General features: G+C 33.0%; 2 pseudogenes; one reads left to right on the top strand and one right to left on the bottom strand.

Annotated features, from left to right (window-relative positions):
- The first annotated feature begins 8464 nt into the window (after positions 1 to 8464).
- LOC145621231 (E3 ubiquitin-protein ligase PUB24 pseudogene) lies at positions 8465 to 10160 on the top strand (annotated as a pseudogene).
- A 4530-nt stretch (positions 10161 to 14690) lies between these two features.
- LOC145621221 (E3 ubiquitin-protein ligase PUB23 pseudogene) lies at positions 14691 to 16588 on the bottom strand (annotated as a pseudogene).
- Positions 16589 to 20596: the final 4008 nt, after the last annotated feature.

The raw sequence follows: 20596 nt of genomic DNA, 5'->3' as shown, positions 1-20596 counted from the left end.
AATTTTGGATTTTTTTTTAACTTTTTTCGCATGGAAATAAAAATTGCTGAAAAGTTTACCATTGTCCCTAATACCCACCGGGAATCCAATTGGGTGGGTGGAACCATCCAATTTGCCTCTAAACTGCTAATTTACCGGTTTACAACTTGTATCGATTTCATTAATTCAAGCCTACCACGAACATTCATAACAACATATAATGATCATATATATATGGTTCTAAAAGGAATTATTTGACCCCGAGATGTATCCCCAAAAATCTCTAGCCTTTTCGACACCGAGCACCGAAACCTCCAAAATTTCTCAAAAAGCGTGGATATTAGCCTTCAATTTTGGAATTTTTTTACTTTTTTCGCCCGAAACAAAAATAACCGAAATAATTACCATGGTCTCTAATAACCTCTGGTAGTCCAATTGGGTGGGTAGAACCATCCTATTTGTCTTTAAACGGCCAAATTACCGGTTTACAACTTGTATCGATTTTATTAATTCAATCCTACCACGAACATTTATGACAATGTATAATGATCATTTATGGTTCCAAACGACATTATATGACCCCGAGAAATATCCCCTAAAATCTCATTTCTTTTCGACACCGGGTCCCGAAACCTCCAATATTTCTCAAAAAACGTGGATATTAGCCTTCAATTTTGGAATTTTTTGACTTTTTTTCGCCCGTAAATAAAAATTGCCGAAATGTTTACCATGATCCCTAATACCCTCCGAAGTCCTATTGGCAAGGTGGAACCATCCAATTTTCCTTTAAACGACCAATTTACCGGTTTACAACTTGCACCGATTTCATTAACTCAAGTCTACCACGAACATTTATGACAACAAATAATGATTATTTATGATTCCAAACGGCATTATATGACCCTGAGAAGTATCCCCTAAAATCTCATTTCTTTTCAACATCGGGCCCCGAAACTTTCGAAATTTATCAAAACGTATGGATATTAGCCTTCAATTTTGGAATTGTTTTTACTTTTTTTCTACCTCAAAATAAAAATTGTTGAAATGTTAACCATGGTCCCTAATACCCTCCAGGAGTCCAATTGGGTGGGTAGAACCATCCAATTTGCCTTTAAGCGGCCAATTTACCGGTTTACAACTTGCATCGATTTCATTAATTCAAGTCTACCACAAGCATTTATGACAACATATAATTATCATATATGGTTCCAAACGACATCGTAAGAAGCAGAGAAGGTTCCCCTAAAATCTCAAGCCTGTTCGACACCGGGCCCCGAAACCTCCAAAATTTCTCAAAAAACGTGGATATTAGCCTTCAATGTTGGAATTTTTTTGACTGTTTTTCGCCCCGAAATAAAAATTGTCGAAATGTTTACCATGGTCCCTAATACCTTTGGGAGTCCAATTGGGTGGGTAAAACCATCCAATTTGCCTTTAAACGACCAAATTACCGATTTACAACTTACACCGATTTCATTAACTCAAGCCTACCACCACTATTTATGATAACATAAAATGATCATATATGACTTTAAACGACATTCTATGACCCCTAGATGTATCCCCTAAAATCTCAAATATTTTCGACACTGGGCCCCAAACCTCTAAAATTTCTTTAAAAACGTGGATATTAGCTTTAAATTTTGGAATTTTTTGACTTATTTACGCTTGTAAATAAAAATTGCCGAAATGTTTACCATGGTCCCTAATATCCTCCGGGAGTCCAGTTAGGTGGGTGGAACCATCCAATTTGCCTTTAAATGGTGAATTTATCAGTTTACAACTTGTACCGATTTCATTAACTCAAACCTACCACGAACATTTATGACAGCATATAATGATCATTTATGGTTTAAAACAGTATTATGTGACCCTTAGATGTATCCTTTAAAACCTCAAATCTTTTCGACATCTGGCCCCGAAACCTCAAAAATTTCCCAAAAAGCGTGGATATTAGCCTTCAATTTTGGATATTTTTGAATTTTTTTCGCTCGAAACTAAAATTTGCCGAAATTTTTACCATGGTCCCTAATACCTTCCGGGAGTTCAATTGGGTGGGTGTAACCATCCAATTTGCATTTAAACGGCCTACTTGCACCGATTTCATTAGAACAAGCCAACCACGAACATTTATGACAGCATATAATGATCATACATGGTTCCAAACGGCATTATATGACCCTGAGATGTATCTCCAAAAATTTCAAGGCTTTTCGACACCGGGCCTCCAAACCTCCAAAATTCTTAAAAAACGTGGATCTATCTTAGCCTTCAATTTTGGAATTTTTTGACTTTTTTTCGCCCGGAATTAAAAATTGCCGAAATGTTTACCATGGTCCCTAATACCTTCCGGGAGTACAATTAGGTGGGTGGAACCGTCCAATTTGCTTTTAAATGGCGAATTTACCGTTTTGCAACTTTTACCGATTTAATTAACTCGAGCCTATCACTAACATTTATGACAGCATAAAATGATCATTTATGAATTAAAACAGTATTATATGACCTCAAGATGTATCCCCTAAAATCTCAAATCTTTTCCACACCAAGCCCCGAAACCTCAAAAATTTCTCAAAAGCGTGGATATTAGCCTTCATTTTTGGAATTTTTTAACTATTTTTCTCCTGAATATAAAAATTGCCGAAATGTTGACCATGCTCCCTAATACCCTCTGGTAGTCAAATTGAGTGGGTGGAACCATCCAATTTTCCTTTAAACGGCCAATTTACCAGTTTACAACTTGCACCGATTTTAATAACTCAACCAACCACGAACATTTATGACAAAAAATAATGATCATAAATGGTTGCAAATGACATTATATGACCCTGAGATATATTCCCTAAAATCTTAATTCATTTCGACACCGGGTCCCGAAACCTCAAAAAATTCTCAAAAAACGTGGATATTAGCCTTAAATTTTGGAATTTTTTGACTTTTTTTCGCCCGTAAATAAAAATTGCCGAAATGTTTACCATGGTCCCTAATACCCTCCGGAGTCCTATTGACTGGGTGTAACCAACCAATTTGCCTTTAAACGACCTATTTACTGGTTTACAACTTGCACTGATTTTATTAAATCAAGCCAACCACAAACATTTATGACAGCATATATTGATCATATATGGTTCCAAACGGCATTATATGACCCCGAGATGTATCTCCAAAAAAATCAAGGCTTTTCGACACCGGGCCTCTAAACCTCTAAAATTCTGAAAAAACGTGGATCTTAGCCTTCAATTTTGGAATTTTTTTACTTTTTTTCGCCTGGAATTAAAATTTTTCGAAATGTTTATAATTGTTCCTAATACCCTCCGGGAGTCCAATTGACCCGACCCACTCTTACCCAACCCAAACCCGACCCGTTTACTCGAATTGACAGCTCTACTATTGACTATACCAATCAAATCGAAGTGATCTAGATTCTAGACTTAATTCTTTGACAATTAGTTAGAAAATGAGGTGGTCCATAGGGAGAAGAAAACTTTTGCAGCAAATAATGTTAGAAAATCATGGATAATATTTTAGACATATACTAACTACATTCATAATAACGTTTATCATTTTGATTGGTTATACTATAATCCATAGTCAATATTTCAGTGCTTCCAGAAATCATTTTTACAACACAGGGAGAATAAGATGCAGTAAGTACATGATATTTCTGTTTCAAATGAATAATATGTACTACCATACGGAGTATTTAATTTTCAATATGTTATAATGTTATAATTACAGAGTACTCCGTGTTAGTTTAATTTGCCTCTAAATTTGCTAGGACTGTCTTTGGCAGACTGCCTTATACATAACCATGTGATCATTAGCTTATAACGTCGATTTTGTTGAGCTCATTTCACAAACATATTATTTCCCGAGGTTCTCATTAATCTCATACTAGTTCTTAACTTCTTAAGTTTGTTTCCTTTCAAAAAAAAAAAAAAAAAAAAAAAAAAAAAAAGAAAATTCTTAAGTTTGTTTAACTTTAATTGGTTGGAATGTTGGATTTACATTTAAGCTACTCTTATTGCAAGAATTTTAAAACTAGGAAGACCAAATAAAGTAGTGTCCTTTTTTTTTTTTTCCCTCTTTTTTCTCTTTTTTGAATTGGCTGGAGTGTCTTAAATTTTTTGCTGTACTTTGAACCAGATAGCAATTTAAGCATCAGATGGGAAAAAGTCTAGATAAAATGTGTTTTAAATTTTTTTATGTAATACTCCCTCCGTTTCATAATGTTAGTCCCATATACTATTTTGGGCGTTTCAAAAAGTTCTACCCATATTGAATATATTTCATTTATGACTTGATTTTTTTTGGAATTGATTGATTGTGGATTGATGACATGACTCTAAGCAAGAAAATTTTTACCTTAAATTATGCAATTATGACTTGTGCTTTCCTAATAAAAAATAAAGAAAAGTTAAATAAGGTAAACTAATAATGAAATCTGTTATACTTTAATGTTAGATTCCAAATATATTTGTTTTCTTATTTTATGTGATTGATTCCATATGAGACTAATATTATGAAACGGAGGGAATATTATTTAATAGTTTATTCTGTATCATACTATACAAGTATGAATGTTTGAATATGAGTTGAGTAACAAGTAGTTAAATTAAATGAAATGTGAAGTAGTAGTTAAATTAAAATTTTAATTGTACCACAAGGTTGAGATCTAGCTAGCTGTTTGTCTCCATAAATCTAATGAGTGGGCCAATGCCCATTTGCTTGGACTGAAAAACTTCAGTCAGTCTTGAATCTTGGGTGAGTTTTTTTTTTTTTAATTTATGTTTTAAGCAATTTGGGAAGAAGAAAAAAGGGCCAGAAATTAAAGAATTCAGGTTCTTTTACTTGGACAATGTATGTGATTGGCTGTACTTTTTTTGCCTGTACTTGAATAGTTTAATGATTATTCAAAACCAATTAAACTGTGCTAGATTGAAATTAACATATCACCGAATCACCCTAAAGTCCCTTAATTACATTAGTTTAATTAGGAGTTCAATGATTGAAATAATTGTTTATATGGCGGTGTTGTTTCTAAAATCTGAATCAAGCTTTTCAATATTCTCTTTCTCATTACTCTATTACGTTGATATAATTTATCAGAGGAAATCTATCAATGAATGTCTATTAATAACATTTTTTTGGACATATATTAATGAAAATCTATTTTTAATACTAGTTATTAGTATGTAAATTATATGCATTAAAAAGTACGTAGTGTAGTATAGTACAAATTCTAATTCTAATTTTTTTTTTTTTTTTTTTTTTTTGAAACCAATTCTAATTCTAATTTAATTGAGTCAATCTAGTCTAATCTAATCGCAACGCGCATATAAACAAGAAAAATACTAGAATGCCGCAAATATGGAATGTTTGAACTTTTTAGTTATGACTAAAAAAGAATAGTAGCAAACTCAACTTAAATATTATGCTATATTGATCTGTACTAGAATAAAATTTTAACCTGGTTTATAAGCAATTAATAATATGGACCCTTGGCATAAGTAGTAGGCCATGAAAAGCCAAAATCTTTTCCCCTTTAATCATTTTAAAATACGAGGGACCAAATGCAATATCAATATATGAATGAAGTTCTCTATTACTACTGAGGTTATTTTGATTATTAAATCACAATGTCATTGTATAACTAGCGAGTAGCCCGGGCGATGCCCCGAGTTGCTACTTTTGTAATTGTACAATTTTAGTTTTTTTTTTTTAAGGTTTTTGTGTTTTTAATTTGGCATTGTTATAAGGTATGCAATTGCATTGTTGTTAATTTTGTATTCCTTTTTTTTTTTTGTCAAAGCAAACTTCCCGTTGTTTTTTTTTTAAATTTTATTTAGCCATGTATTTTCGTAGCAATGCAATACTATTGTTGTCTTACAAAGGGACTTTAATCTTAAAATCGTTCTACATCAAAAGAAATAGCAATGTAAATTTGTAAAACATTAGTTCTTTATTTTCTGTGTTGTTCATATTTTTCAGTCCTGTTGTTCCGTTGATTGGTCATCAGTTGTTGCCGTGTTGTTGATTTGGTCATTGCCTTTGTCCCTGCATTTGAAATATTGTTAATGTCATTATTTTTTCCATTTTAGCCTGGTGTATGGAGATAATTTATTTTGGTTTGGTTTGTTACCTTTGTTGTGTGTCTCCTGTCTTTGCTGCCTTCTGTACTTGGTCATTAGTTTCCAAGCTTTCGACGTCCAGTTGCTATATACTCCATGATTCATGATCTATTTGATCCAAAACACATCAACCACCTTATCTTAAATGTAATTTTTATAATACTATAATTTTCATATATAAGTGAAATCACAAACTTATACTACTACTGTTCATTTATAAGTCATGACTCATGAGTCTGATGAGGCAACTCATAAATCATTCACAACTTCAAATTTTGGACTATATACTCTTTAGCAATTGATCAGTTTTACTAAGAAAGAAAAATACATTACTTTGTATCATGAATCATTTATTCTACAAACACATTCGGAGGGTTGATTAAATTGTTTGCTTATGCTCAAGGATTTTAAATTATAGCCTTAGAGGTCTTACTCTGTTTGCCTTTGTACATTTATAATTGAGATTGTGAAACCCACTATTCAGAGCATGTAATGCCAAAAAAATTCATTTTTTGCTACCTCTATTCTCAAAGACTCAATTTCTTATTATAGTTAAGAAAATTGCTTGCCAAATTGCATGTGAAATTGTAATTGCTATTCTGCTTCAGAAAAGTTGACAAAAGGCAAAAAATGGATATAGACATCATTGTTACCTTGAATAGTTGCTATTTGTCTATTTGCTCAAATCTCTTCCAATTAGTGCGAACCTGCATCACAACATACCCAAAAAAAAGAATTTAAATTGCATTCAAACAAAGATCTCAATAACAATTGCATTTTTGTTTCATCCAAAAAAAAAAATTGCATTTTAATTATAGGGAAAATTAATCTGAATAATAATTAACCTTCTCAAGGAAAAATAGCAAAACTAAAGGGTTAATGAGTTACCCAGTTGTTTGACGGCATATATATATATATATATATATATATATATATATATATATATATATATATATATATATATATATATATATATATATATATATATATATATATAGATATATAGATATAAAAAATACATAAATGCTGCATATTGGAGCTTAGATTCAAAACGCCAATCTAAATAAACATACAACATTTCTAATTCCCTGAAGAGTTAATTACCAATACTACCTCTATAATGATAATTCAGACCTTAAATGCTATACCTTTGAATATCCAATTACATGCAATTTCAGTTACCATCCAAATAAATTTAATTGCATTGGATGAAAAATAATGATGATTATTTAAAGTTTAAAAATAAATGGAATATCAATAGATTTTTCATTGGTAATTATTGAATAAACATACCAACAATTGTCGACATTAATGTCGGTACAGCGGACGTCGGCGGCAAAAGTGAAGTCCACCAAAGCCTTCAACAAAGAACCAATCTTCTTGATCATGGTTACTCCAACCATGTATTTAATTGGTACCGCCATGGATGTTACAAATTTGTAAAGTACTCCGTATAGGATAGCTCTGACTCTTCTTCAATTTTGCAACAAGAATAAAGGTAGTCTGCTATTCCTCTTTCTTATTTTTTAAATAAATATAAATATATATATGTAAATAATACGAAGTGGGGAAAAAATATGTGTATTTTTTTTAAAAAAATCAAACCATATCATTTAAAGTTATAAATATTTCTTTTTCACAATTATATCATGTTTGATAGTTAGCTTAGATGGTTATATACTCAATTTTGTTGCAAGTGGTATGGGGTTCAAATCCTCTTATAACATGTTTCCATATAAAATTTTAATTAAAGAGAATGGGTGCTTTTCTTCACTTAAGAAAAAGCAAAAGGGAGAATTACTCGAACTCCCAAAACCCGTCCCCATGTCTTAGCCAAAGTCTCCCAAAGCCAGCCCCCCTCTTATTCTTTTTTATTTCTTTTCGAAAATACCCTCCTATTTCTTTTAAATTTAATTATGGGATTTTGCATGAAATGAAACGAATCCTTCGAATAAATTGGATCCCAACCCAATCAACTCTTTCCACGTGGGCCCAACACAATTTATTCTCCAATCACATAATTCCACGTGGCAATCATCTTTCTCTCCATCCCAAAAAGTCTCACAAAATATGATACAAATTTCGCATGGTCTTCTCTAAGAAATTTGACCAAACATGAAAAATGAGAAAATATGACCAGTAAACACAACTATGTAAATTTAATCAAAAGACAGCGACATCCCAACTCAGTCCATATCCCCTATTTAATCATACTTATTACTAATCAATCAATTAATTAATTAATTAATCATTCAGTCAATAATCTCCATTTATTTATATAATAAATCATACGTTACATTCAAACCTCATCATTGATGAGATACTCCATATCACATCAATTTTCTCCCTTTTTATTATAATCTTCTTCACCAGCCGCTAATCTTTACCATATATATTCTATCCTACACTATTTATTTATAACTTGTACTCTTTTATTTTATTTTTTTGTTTATTATTCAACATCCTCCCATTTTATTTTATTTTTATTTTTTCTAAAACCTAGAACATGGATGACCATGATGAAGTTGAGGTTCCACATTATTTTGTGTCCAATTTCCCTACAAATCATGAAAGACCCCGTCACGACCGCCACCGGCATCACCTACGACCGCTCTAGCATCGAGCGGTGGTTGAAGGAGGCGGTCGTGAATGAGCCCGTATGTCCCGTCACTAAACAACCACTTCCTAGCCAACATTTAACCCCTAACCACACCTTACGACGTCTCATCCAAGGTTGGTGCGTAGCCAATGCTAACCTTGGTGTTGAACGTATCCCTACTCCTAAACCCGTCCTTTGTCGTGCCCACGTATTGAAGATCCTACGCGGTCTTAGCGTGCCTCGCTTGCAGTCTACCTCTCTCGATCAACTCCTTTCGTTGATTTCGACTTCTTCAGGAGATGAACATGCCAAGGATGATGATAGGAAGCTCATGGCGGAGTGTGGGGTCGTTAAAGCAATGGTTTCGTTGATTATCACTTGTTATAAGGATAACAAGACTACGTTTCTTACCGAAGCCTTGAGAATTCTTACAGTGGTTTGGGTACCGGCTAATGTGTCCTCTGAGGTGAGGTCTATTGTGGCGGACAACATCGACCTAGTCGATGCCATCACGTGGGTCCTTTTCGACAAAAGTGTCGAAAGAAGGACCCTCGCGGTCAATTTGATTAATGAGGTGGTCAAGGTTGCGGGCTCCAGCCTCATCGAGAGGCTGAAGCCCGAGTTTTTCAAAGGAGTTGTGGGAATATTACTGGATCGTCAAAACAATGATGATAACAATAATAAGAATGTTAATGTAGGCCCAATGAAAGCGGCCCTCCGGGTGTTACTCGAAGTGTGCCAACATGGGAGGAATAGGCACAGAATAATTGAGGCCAACACCATTTTTCACCTTATTGAGATTGAGTTAGAGTTGGGCCTGGCTCAATCCGAGAAGAATAAGAAAATGAGCGAGCTTATATTTTGTCTCTTAGCCCAACTGTGCTCTTGCGCTGATGGGCGAGCCCAATTCCTAGCCCACTCCGGAGGGATGGCTGTGGTGTCCAAGAGGATCTTGCGGGTGTCAGCAGTGGTGGATGACCGGGCGGTGCATATATTCGGGTTATTAGCAAAGTTCTCAGCCACCAAGGAAGTGTTGCATGAGATGTTAAAGGTTGGTGCAGTCTCAAAGCTATGCATGGTGTTGCAAGCAGATTGCGCAAAATATTTGAAGGATAAAGTGAGGGAAATGTTAAGGATGCATGCTTCTGCTTGGAACAACTCACCTTGTATTCAAGTTTACCTTTTAACAAGGTATCCTATGTTACAATTTTGATAGTATAAATGATACATATTGATGATATGTAGTCCGACCCACATTTTTTTTAGTATACAACTCTATCAATTTAGCAATGGTAGAAGTCAATTTTTAGGTTTTAGCAAAGAATTGGGTGGAAATTAAATGTGGTACTTTCTTTTACAAATTGTAAATTATCATATAAAATAATACTATATGATTTGAGCTACATATATTATACATTTATACAGGACTTACACATTTGTAAAGATTTTTATGTCATTGCTATTGTTTATTACATTTATCAATTTCATGTGTTGTACACTATTTCTAGTTTCTCATACCGGCCGATAATAATTTAGTCGGTATTCGATTTCTTACCGTATAAAAAAAAAAAAAATGAAAATCCGAAACAATTATGATAAATGGGATAATGTGTAGAATCGGACTCAAATCCAACAACCATAAACTAAACTTATAACTCCGGCCTCATTGTCATTCCTACTGGGAAAATTATTTTTCAATATTGTGTCCAAAATAATGATCCTAAAATAGTTTTACGTGTAATAATTTTGAATAATCTTACAAAATGTGGCTCAGAAAACCAGATATTGACTTCAATTACGCATTCTAAGTTTGACAAAGTGCTTACTCCCATGCCTTTGATCCATCACGAAATATGGATATAAGGGATAATTAATGTTAATGTTTGACAAAGTTACAGTTGACAAATTCAGGGTAATGCTTGGTAGATATGTATGGCTGAGAAAGATGGATAGATTTGATCAAATGTAAACATGTCATACGCACGTTTTCAGTAATTGCATGTAGGATGTTTTATTGATTGGTTGTTATAGACTAATTGTTGGAGGATCATATCATCATCAGAGAATAGATGATTGTGCTGACTAGTTTGGCTATGCTTTAATTTGAAGACCAAATTTTTATATGGCTGATAATGAAGGAGATTGTCTAGAATCAAAATTGTCTTAAATTATACTCTTACCAGATTAATACTCTAATACATAATCATGATATGAGATCAAATCTTGTTTATTTGCAATATTATTCTATACCAACTATTTTAATATCAATAGAGGATTAAATATATGTGGTAATGTGTGGTACTCGTATCTCCTAATACTGGAAAAGAATTTGATGATTGTTACAGAGTACGGTATAATATTATTCTCTCTTATATTCTAGTATATGTTATCCGTCCATATCAAATCATATTTCCCGGCCTTATTCCGAAACATAAAGAATAAACTTGTATGTGTGTGTATAATTGTATAATGTAATATCCACATATTCCATCAAATTAGATGATAATCCACAATAATGAAAGTAGGTATTGATCTATTGATCTATCCCTATTACACACGTATAATCTATAGTAATAGCACCAATTTAATAGTTTCTCCATCTTTTCATTTGGGACAGTTTTGCAATGCCTACAATAAAATTGTAGCTATTATTGTTAAACTGAAGGCACCAACGATGCGCACCAAACCAGGAAATAAACGAACCAAAATAAATTAGGGTTTGTGAGCCCTAATTATGAGCAAACTAAATCGAATTTGCAATAAAAAAAATCTGGAAAAACAAATTCGAAGCCTAATTTCTCAAACAAACAATTAATATGCGGAATTAAACAAGAACTAACCAAGATCGATGAAAAAAAAATCTCTAGGAATTAGAGAGGCCTGATACCATGTTAAACTCAAGGATATTGTGGAGAAAACGGCTTAACTTTCGTATTGATGATAAACACATATATATACACAATACATAAGGAAACTTAGTTAGCCTAAAACTCCTAACCCGATAAACATAACATAAATACAATATTAACATAAATACACCAAAACCAACTCTAATAATTATAAAAACAAAATCTACACTGTTGATTATCATAATGTAAATAAGGGCCATTGATTTATGATAGAATATAAAATAATTCTGGGCCTCAACCATCAGTTTAAGCTTTTGGTTGAGTTGATCCTCTAACATGGTATTAGAGTCAACGTGACAAAAGGTCAGAGGTTCAAATCCCATCCACCTGGTCCACTAACAATTTAAGTTGATACAAAAAATACCCAAAAAAAAATTTGTACTCCGTAACTGTTTTAAGATTGAAAGTAATTATAAGACTACATTTTTTATGTAGCCATTGAAAAGTCTTCCAGTTGAGTTGACATATTTATACTCTCTTGTAATTGGACGTATGTGAAAGACAAACCAAAGAATTGATTTTCTAAGAAAAAAAGCTAGGAGCACTAACCTAGGATATTGGACATCACATCATACATGTAATTATAATACGCATATTATACTCCAAGTAAATCCCCCTTGGGCAGCTCACAAATTAAAAACCATGGATTGAGAATAAAGAGTAGAGTGAAACTTTTTGACTTTGCTTCGTGTTCATGAGTCAGTTATTCAGATCAACTGCCCTTTTAGTTCGGTTATTATTCAACAATTAATTAAGACTAGCTACTTTATGTAAATATTTATAGATTTAATTGGAAATATATTGATCAAATGTTCTATGTATAATTGTCTAAACCACATGTTTTATTATCGTCAAACCCAGTGACCAGAGAATAGCATACGTAGCAGTCCATTATTTCTTGTGGTGGTAACACATGCAAATATGCAATTCCATACTCAGATTTATTTGATTTAATATGTCTAAAACTAATCCGATCAAAGATCTAATCTAGCTTAGGTAGCTGAAACTCAATCGTAATCTAGAAACAAATAAAATTTAAAAACATTCTTCAAACTCGCAAGTTAAGCTAATTCATCAACATAATCACACACACAACTCGACTTACTTAACATAATGTAAATATATACTTAACACAATCACGTTTTGTGCCAAACTCAAGAAAAAAAAAAAATTTCTCAGGCATTTAGGACACATTGTCTGGTGGATAGAATGGCAAAATGGGACACTAATACATAACATTTTTTTTTTGTTGGTAAGGAGAAAGACCCTACCAGACCGAAACCTCTCACAAGTCCTCTTGCTCAGGTTAGCAGACTAGGCATTTTGGGAGTGGGGGAAAGGAAAAGAGAATCCCCCCACCAAAGTGTCTCTAATGGGGTTTGATCCCATAAATGCTAGACAGTAGATACATAAGTACATAACATTGAATAGGTAAAGAGTGCAAGTGTTGACAAAAGTAGAGAGAGGTGGTTCAAGTCTTCTGCTTGCTTAACTGCAAGTGGTTAGTTAGCCACTTACCTGGGAAGAAACGGTCCAGTCTAAATTTTATGCGGCCGCCATAAGTCAAATTTATAAGCCGGGCCCAGGCCCACTTATATTGGCCCCGGCCCCCAAGTCTATTCTTATTTATTTCCATAGCCGAAATAATTAAGTCCAGTTTACGTAAACATGTCTTTTCACCCTCCACAAAAACGTTTTTTTATTCAATTTACTACTCCCTTATTAATATGGTGGGATTTAAACTAATTAATTCTACTTTTAGTATTGGAACTTTTATTTTTCTAGTTACGGATTAGTTATTTGCTTTTTATGTAACCCAAGGAACATTTTTTATTAAAAGTTGTGTGCATGTGTTTGATGTGTATATATAAATCAACAAAATTGTATGTAAGTCATTATAGTACTCCATAGTAAGTGGTGTAGAATTCGGGTACTCTTTGTACGTACAAGTAGCCGAAGTAGGCAAATCTTACAATTGCTACATTGTGCTCGAGTATTGGGTATGATGCAACGATATGTGAAGAGGTAACAATGTGACATGTTCTAGTAGGTAAAAAAAAAAAAAAAAAAAAAAACACAGGATCGTCTTTGAATAACAATGACCAACAATGTCTTGCAAGAAATCAGAGAATAGATTCGTTAGAACAAGCTAGCTTAGTTAGGAATTACTATATTGTTATATTATGTACATAAGGAGCCATGCTAAATAAGCTACAAAATATCTCTGTTATAAGTACTAACTAAAATGTTTCAAAAGAAAAAGTAGTTACTCAAATAAGGGATTAGTCCGTATTATTTTTGTCTTAATCTAAGATGGTGTAAAGTGTAATAAGCACATGATCCGATGATATATAGCTGGACAATGACATGGCAAAAGCTGTATTTACATTTCTTATACTTTGTGTTTTATATTTGTCAACTATTCAGGAAGGTGCTAGATTGTAATGTTAAAGTTTGACTTCTTTAATAATTTGGACAATCCTTGCCTAAAAAAATGAATTGGACAACATGATGAATGATGATAATGGGTTTAAAAAGAATCACTCACATTAGGTAGATATTCATGATGGAGAAATTACATGGAATAATGTGTTCTAATAAATCTTGAAAGTTAATATTTTATGTTTATATAATTATATAAGTTCGATCTAAGTCTAAACTATCAATATAGCTAAAGAACCCAATAAATATTAAGGCCGCCATTTTTTCACAACAAAAAATTACAGTAAAAAAAAAAAACACTAGTAATAGATAGGGCATCTATAATTCTATATGTATAAAGAAAAGTTGTGATACACAAAGTATATATATACTTGGTATAATAATGTCCACTTGATGGGAATAATACGGAAGGAAATAGCCTGGAAAATAGGTAAATTAGGTATGGCTACCCCTTTCCCTCCTTCAAGAAATTAGCTAGCAAGTAGCAACAAGATCACGATATACTATTCCTTCAACATATACATACTGTATTAAATATGTTCAATATAATATAGTTGACGTCCATAGTATTTTTAAAGTATCACCTCTCATTTTCCCCAACAATATTACACCAAGTATTGTTCAAGATAAGAACAAAATTAACACAAATAAACAAGACTTAGATCAGAGTATAATATATCAGATCATTTTTTATACATTAAATTGTGGAAGTACTACAAAAATTAGCACTACATCTTTGTACAACTTGCGTGCATTTCTTGATCTTTCTTCCTTAATAATAATAATAATGTACATAGATGTATACAACTTTTCGTCCATCTGCATTTTGATGTCGTCGTATTAGCTAGTTGTACAAATTAGACTCAGTATAATAATATACATAGTGAGCAATGTTCACAAACATCAAAAACCATATATATAGTATATTTTTAAGTGTTTTCTCACCAATGATAATGTTAATGACTAAAGACGATTTTAATTTGTGTTGTGTAGTGAATTTAAATTAATTAATCGACGATTTCACAAAATTTTTGAATCTCACATTGAAACCAGTCGTTGACTAAGATCGATCTAATCAATTAGTAGGATATGAAGAAATCAAATGAGGAGGGATGCAAGGAGAATTCTTCCAAACCCTAGAATGCAACCTTAACATTTCTTTAGCCCTCTCTTTAGTCTTTGAACTACAATCCACTTGTATGACCAAGCACAACTTCGCCACCACCCCTACCTCCATCATCTCCCCAACCACCTTCGCCGTTCCCACGTACCTTGATATCGACGACAATATCCTTATTGCCCGGTCACTCGCCACGTGGGACACCCGTAATATCTTCTTAGACACTACCGCTAACCCTGCACCATGCCCTACCAGATCCGCCCTTCCCTCCGCACATCCACATAACTGATCCAACACCACCAACGCCAACTCCGAGATTCGTCGATCCAATCTCTCATCCAAAAGCAGCTCCACCAATACATGGACTGCCCCCGACCCGACCGCCTTGACCCGATTTCTCCCCCAAGGGTTTAACTCAACAACCAACTTCAACGCAGTTTTTGTAGCCTCTTTCGAAACCTTGTCTCTTAAAACCCTAACAATATGCGCAAACATCTCATGCTCAACACTACCCAACCGAGTAGGATCCGCTACACTATAAACCATCTTCATCACCTTAATAGCATTTTCTCTCTCTTGATTAGACGACGATTCACTACTTAACAACCCAACTAAAGAATCAATAAACAAATCAGCATAATCATCATTTCTCAAAACCACACTCTTAAACTCTTGATCGTAGCCGTCCATTTGTGCTAGAATAAACACCGCCTCTTCCTTTTCTCTCCTCGTTGCATCCTTCTCTATTAACACATTTGCAACGTACTGGATACCTCCACAAGTAACTATAATATTCTTGCATCTCGACGAGTAATAACGAGTGGTGGCTGGAACAATAGAGGACCGAATTCTCTGCAAGCAGGTGTACCTCAACTGTTGTGGTGACTTGCTCGCATCGGAGATTAACTTGCTGATGTTAGACTGTGTTATGGTAGGGGGTTGTGTTGGAGTAGGGATACGCTCTACGCCGTAAGATGCGTGAAGAGTACACCATGATTGAATCAGACGACGGAGAGTGTGGTTAGGGGTAATAACGAAGCTAAGATCATCATCAAGGGGTTGTTTGGTAACAGGACAAATGGTTTTATTACAAGAGAAAAGCCATTTTTCAATAAAATCTCTATCAAAAGTAATACCAGTTGATATTGTAACTGGATCTCTCATTAATTGGAGCGAAATTGGGCATAGGAAATGTGATGGGATCTCAATATTCACCTCCATTTTTATTTATTTTTTGCAGTGATATAAAATAAAAGTATATATATACTATACTGTATATAATAGTAGTAATATGTAACGGAAGAAGCAGATCGAACTTAATTGGGTGTAGGAGAAAAAGAGGTGAAAAGGATGAAGTTATATATATGTGAAGAAATGGTAGGAGAGAGAATTTAATATGAATGAATGAAATCAGGCCATGTTTACAACTTGTAATTACAGAAATCAGATGCAAAGTCAAACACGTTATTTTTCAATCCGGGAGAATTGAAAGGAATTTTTTTTTTTTTTTAATTTGTTTTATTTTTTTTTTTTTTTTTTTTTTTTTGTGTAAGTAGACGACTTTTTATTGGTTGGGCCTTGGGAGGAGAAAAGCTAAAATTTGACCTATTGGCAGCTCAATAAATAATAAATAAAAAAGAAATGAAAAAAATATATGAGTAAAAAAAAAATGTAATTAAGAAAAGATTAATGGAAAAAAGTGGAAGTTAATATAGGGAGGAAAGAGTGGCCACATCTCTTGAAAATGGGAAAAATGGCTCAACGGTCGGTGTAATAATGTTAATTAGAAGAAAGAAGAAAGAGGCTCCTTTATTTTGACTTTTTTAAAAAGTCCAAGGACTAGCTCCCATAAGTCACGTTCATTGGTTAGTTCTACAAGGTTTTATTATATCTACTCTTAATTATTATATGGTCTGATTTTCCTTAAAAACTTTTGCATGAACTAACTCCCATCAACTTCTTCTTCTTTTTTTTTTTTCTTTTTCTAATGTAGCTAGAAATTAAAGAAATAATAATTATCTCTAAATAAAATAGGAAATAATAATTCATAAAATAAATCATTTTAGCCGTTTTTTTAAAAAAAATTTTATTAAAAAAAAGTTATAACTCAATAAAAGTGTTAAAGTTTCTTGTGGTAATAAGTGTAGAGTTTCTTAATTTAACGTAATCAATTTTATACATACATTAGCATGATAAATAGGAAGCCATGGTGGCCTGATATCTACCCATGAGACCATGATGATACTCATTTATTAATCATAATAGCTTTTGAACTATTAAGCCCTTCAACTTGAGTAAATTCGATTATTGATTCAATTCTTTAAGCATATGCATGAGACTTACTTTTAAAACTTGTGAATTTTCTTGTCTAAAATGGTTTATCACACCAATCTACTGTGGAGTAGCTACTAAGAACCTGTTTTTTTGAGCGACTACTTTGCTCTATTTTGATATTCTAAAATAGATTTATGGAAGTTTATATGATAGAGTTTATATTGTGTAGGTTATCTTTTGTAGGCTATAAATAATAGCCAAGATCATCAATACAATTCAAGCTATTCTCTCATAAATAATTTAGCATGGTATCAAGAGCAGGTTAAATCTTGGGACCGTTCACACAAATATTCCCCTGCCGGTGGGTTAGCATATTAAACCCACCGGTGGGATTCATAAATTTGCTTCCGCTTTGCAATAGTATTGCTCTTTGAAATTTCTATTTTTTTTTATTTAATCTTTTTTTCTTTGGAATAACCATGTGATACGTGGGTTATTATTGGTGTATGTGATCAATATGAATGATCATATGTGATTTGGTTAGGTTGTAGTGTTTGAGTGTGCTTCCTCCATTATTGCATCTCCATGGAGATGAAGAAAAGCCACGTTTGGCGAATTGTTTATTATTTAAAAAAAAAAAAATTGCAAAAGACCACGGACACCAGCGAAGGGCCTGGCAAAGAAGATCACGGACACCAGCAAAGGGCCGTGGCAAAGAAGATTATGGACACCAGCAAAGGGTCGTGGCAAAGAAGACCACGGACACCAGCAAAGGGCCGTGACAGAAGACCACGGACACCAGCAAAGGGCCGTGACAGAAGACCATGGACACCAGCAAAGGGCCGTGGTAGCAAAAGTTCGTTTTTTTTTTTAAATAAAAAAATTTGAAGGTGGCATCAACAGAGAGGTGCAACTCGATCGACTTCAACAAAGTGCGAATTTCCAATCATAACGTTCGTGTTACTGCCGTTACGATTGCGGGAGGGTGTTAGGAATATAGGAAAATATATTATTGTGATATATTTTCCATATAGATCTCATAATATTATATTTAGGATAATAATATATCTTAGTGATATTCTCTATCACTGCTAAGCCCTTGCTCTGCTGACATAATTTTCCCTGCTTGTTTAGAAGCTCAAAAGAATAGGGCCTAACTCTATCACAAAAGAAATTCAAATAGCTTCGTTCTTTATACTCTGTAGTAGCATAATAGCATATATACTGATTCTTCCATGCTATGAAACTTAATTGGCCGGCCGTCATAACTTCTTCTAGCAAAATTAATCAAACTTTATATTAGTCATATTACCTAGCTATCATCAAAATACCAGTACGTAATCTGGAGTATCACAGTATTAATTTAGCTTAACGTGTATACATGATATGATATCCGATCCGTTCAACTTGGTGCCAAGTTGGTTATTGTAGCGAAGATTTCATTGGGATAGGCACGCATATTCATGTAATGTAATATACAAATACGAAATACAAGTGACTTGTTAAATGTTGAGTTGGTCCATTTAAACATTTTCATCATCTGCCATTTTCCACCTTCCTCCTGTGATTGCTATTAATTCCATCTCCTTCCTTTTTTTTTTTTGAGAATAAATTAAATAGGTTTTAAATAATACAAAGTAGTAATTTGTTAGCAAATGTTGGATCATTTATTAATTTTTTTTTTGTTACATTGACTCTCCTACCCAATCAATAGCAAGTTGGCAGACTGACAGTTTGTGGAATTATATTTGTTGCTCTGACCTGATCTCCCACAACTTTGATGATACTTAACCCTTTTTTTTTTAAATTTATTATCTAAGTGAATAAAAGAAAAAATTATTATTGTTTTTTTATAGGATAAAAAAAAATTATAAGAGCGGCAAGCCGGCTAGGGTTAGCAACAGATGATGTACAGCCCATACAATTCTACTGAACAAATCTACATTTTGTACACTATTTTTTATTTATTTTTTCCTTGTTCGATCAAGTCAAGAAAAAAAAAGGGACATACTATCTAAACTTATTATGTTTAAATTTGTGATAATATACTCTAAACCGCTTGTTGAAATTTTATAATTTTAATTATCAAAACTAAGTTTAGAAAGATATGTAGCCAGGTACATACGTATCTTTCTATTTGTGATGCGTAAATTTATAATTAATAAAAGTATTTTTAATGCTTATATGTAGCCCTAAGGGCTATGTATAACATTTTCCTTATTAATAAAATACCAGTGCATACATATATTGTATATATTGGTACTAATTTCACCCACTCTAATCATTCCATTACGTTTGAATTGTTTGTTTATCCTTCTCAAGGGTTCTTTTGAATGTATTAGTTGGAAGTTTGGAACTATTCATAATATTATGAACAAAGCAAAGAATAATTGAAAAAAAAATTGTATTTACACTGGTCAAAATCGTTTAGTCAACTAGATGATGTCGATGCTAGATAACAAATAGGAAAACTAGATTAGCTAAGATCCAATAAATTGTATAGAAATTAGTAAATTACCAATTATATTTCCGCTATCTTTGCTGAGCGAACATGCATGCTTACATCTGATTTCGATAATAATTATTTAATTACTTAATTAATGGCTGAAAACAGATCTTATTACGCTAACCAAGTAGACAGTAGGATAAAATAATTTCAGATTTACACATAAAAGTTTTAAAATTTAAATAAAAATCACGTAAATTAAGATGATGCCGTAATCTAATGTAAATATTTTTAAAAAAATAACAATTCTTACTCCATATTTTTTTTCCCTTTTTTTGAAGGGACAATTCTTACTCCATATTAAATTACTGTATGGATTACTCCGTAGTAGGTGAATTATAATCTTCTATAGATTAGATTAATGATCCCGTCAAAAAAAAAAAAGATTAATGAAATTCTCACTCGACCATTTTAAAGAATCTCGTTTGATACACAAGCGATATATTTGTATAAAAATGAATTGGGCCTAAAGTGCAGTAAAGTTGTCGTTGCCAAATTGATATTTATGGGCCTGGTCTTTTCCCCACCTATTGACCCATAAACACATATCAACCAATTATTATTAGTGTTATTATCCAATTAGCTAGGCCCATGTATTATTTCATACTTACACCGGTTTTCCATAGCTGCATCGCC

Source organism: Chenopodium album, chromosome 3, assembly GCF_948465745.1.
Source record: "Chenopodium album chromosome 3, dcCheAlbu1.1, whole genome shotgun sequence".
Lineage (NCBI taxonomy): Eukaryota > Viridiplantae > Streptophyta > Magnoliopsida > Caryophyllales > Amaranthaceae > Chenopodium > Chenopodium album.
This window is presented reverse-complemented; position numbering and strand designations above follow the sequence as displayed.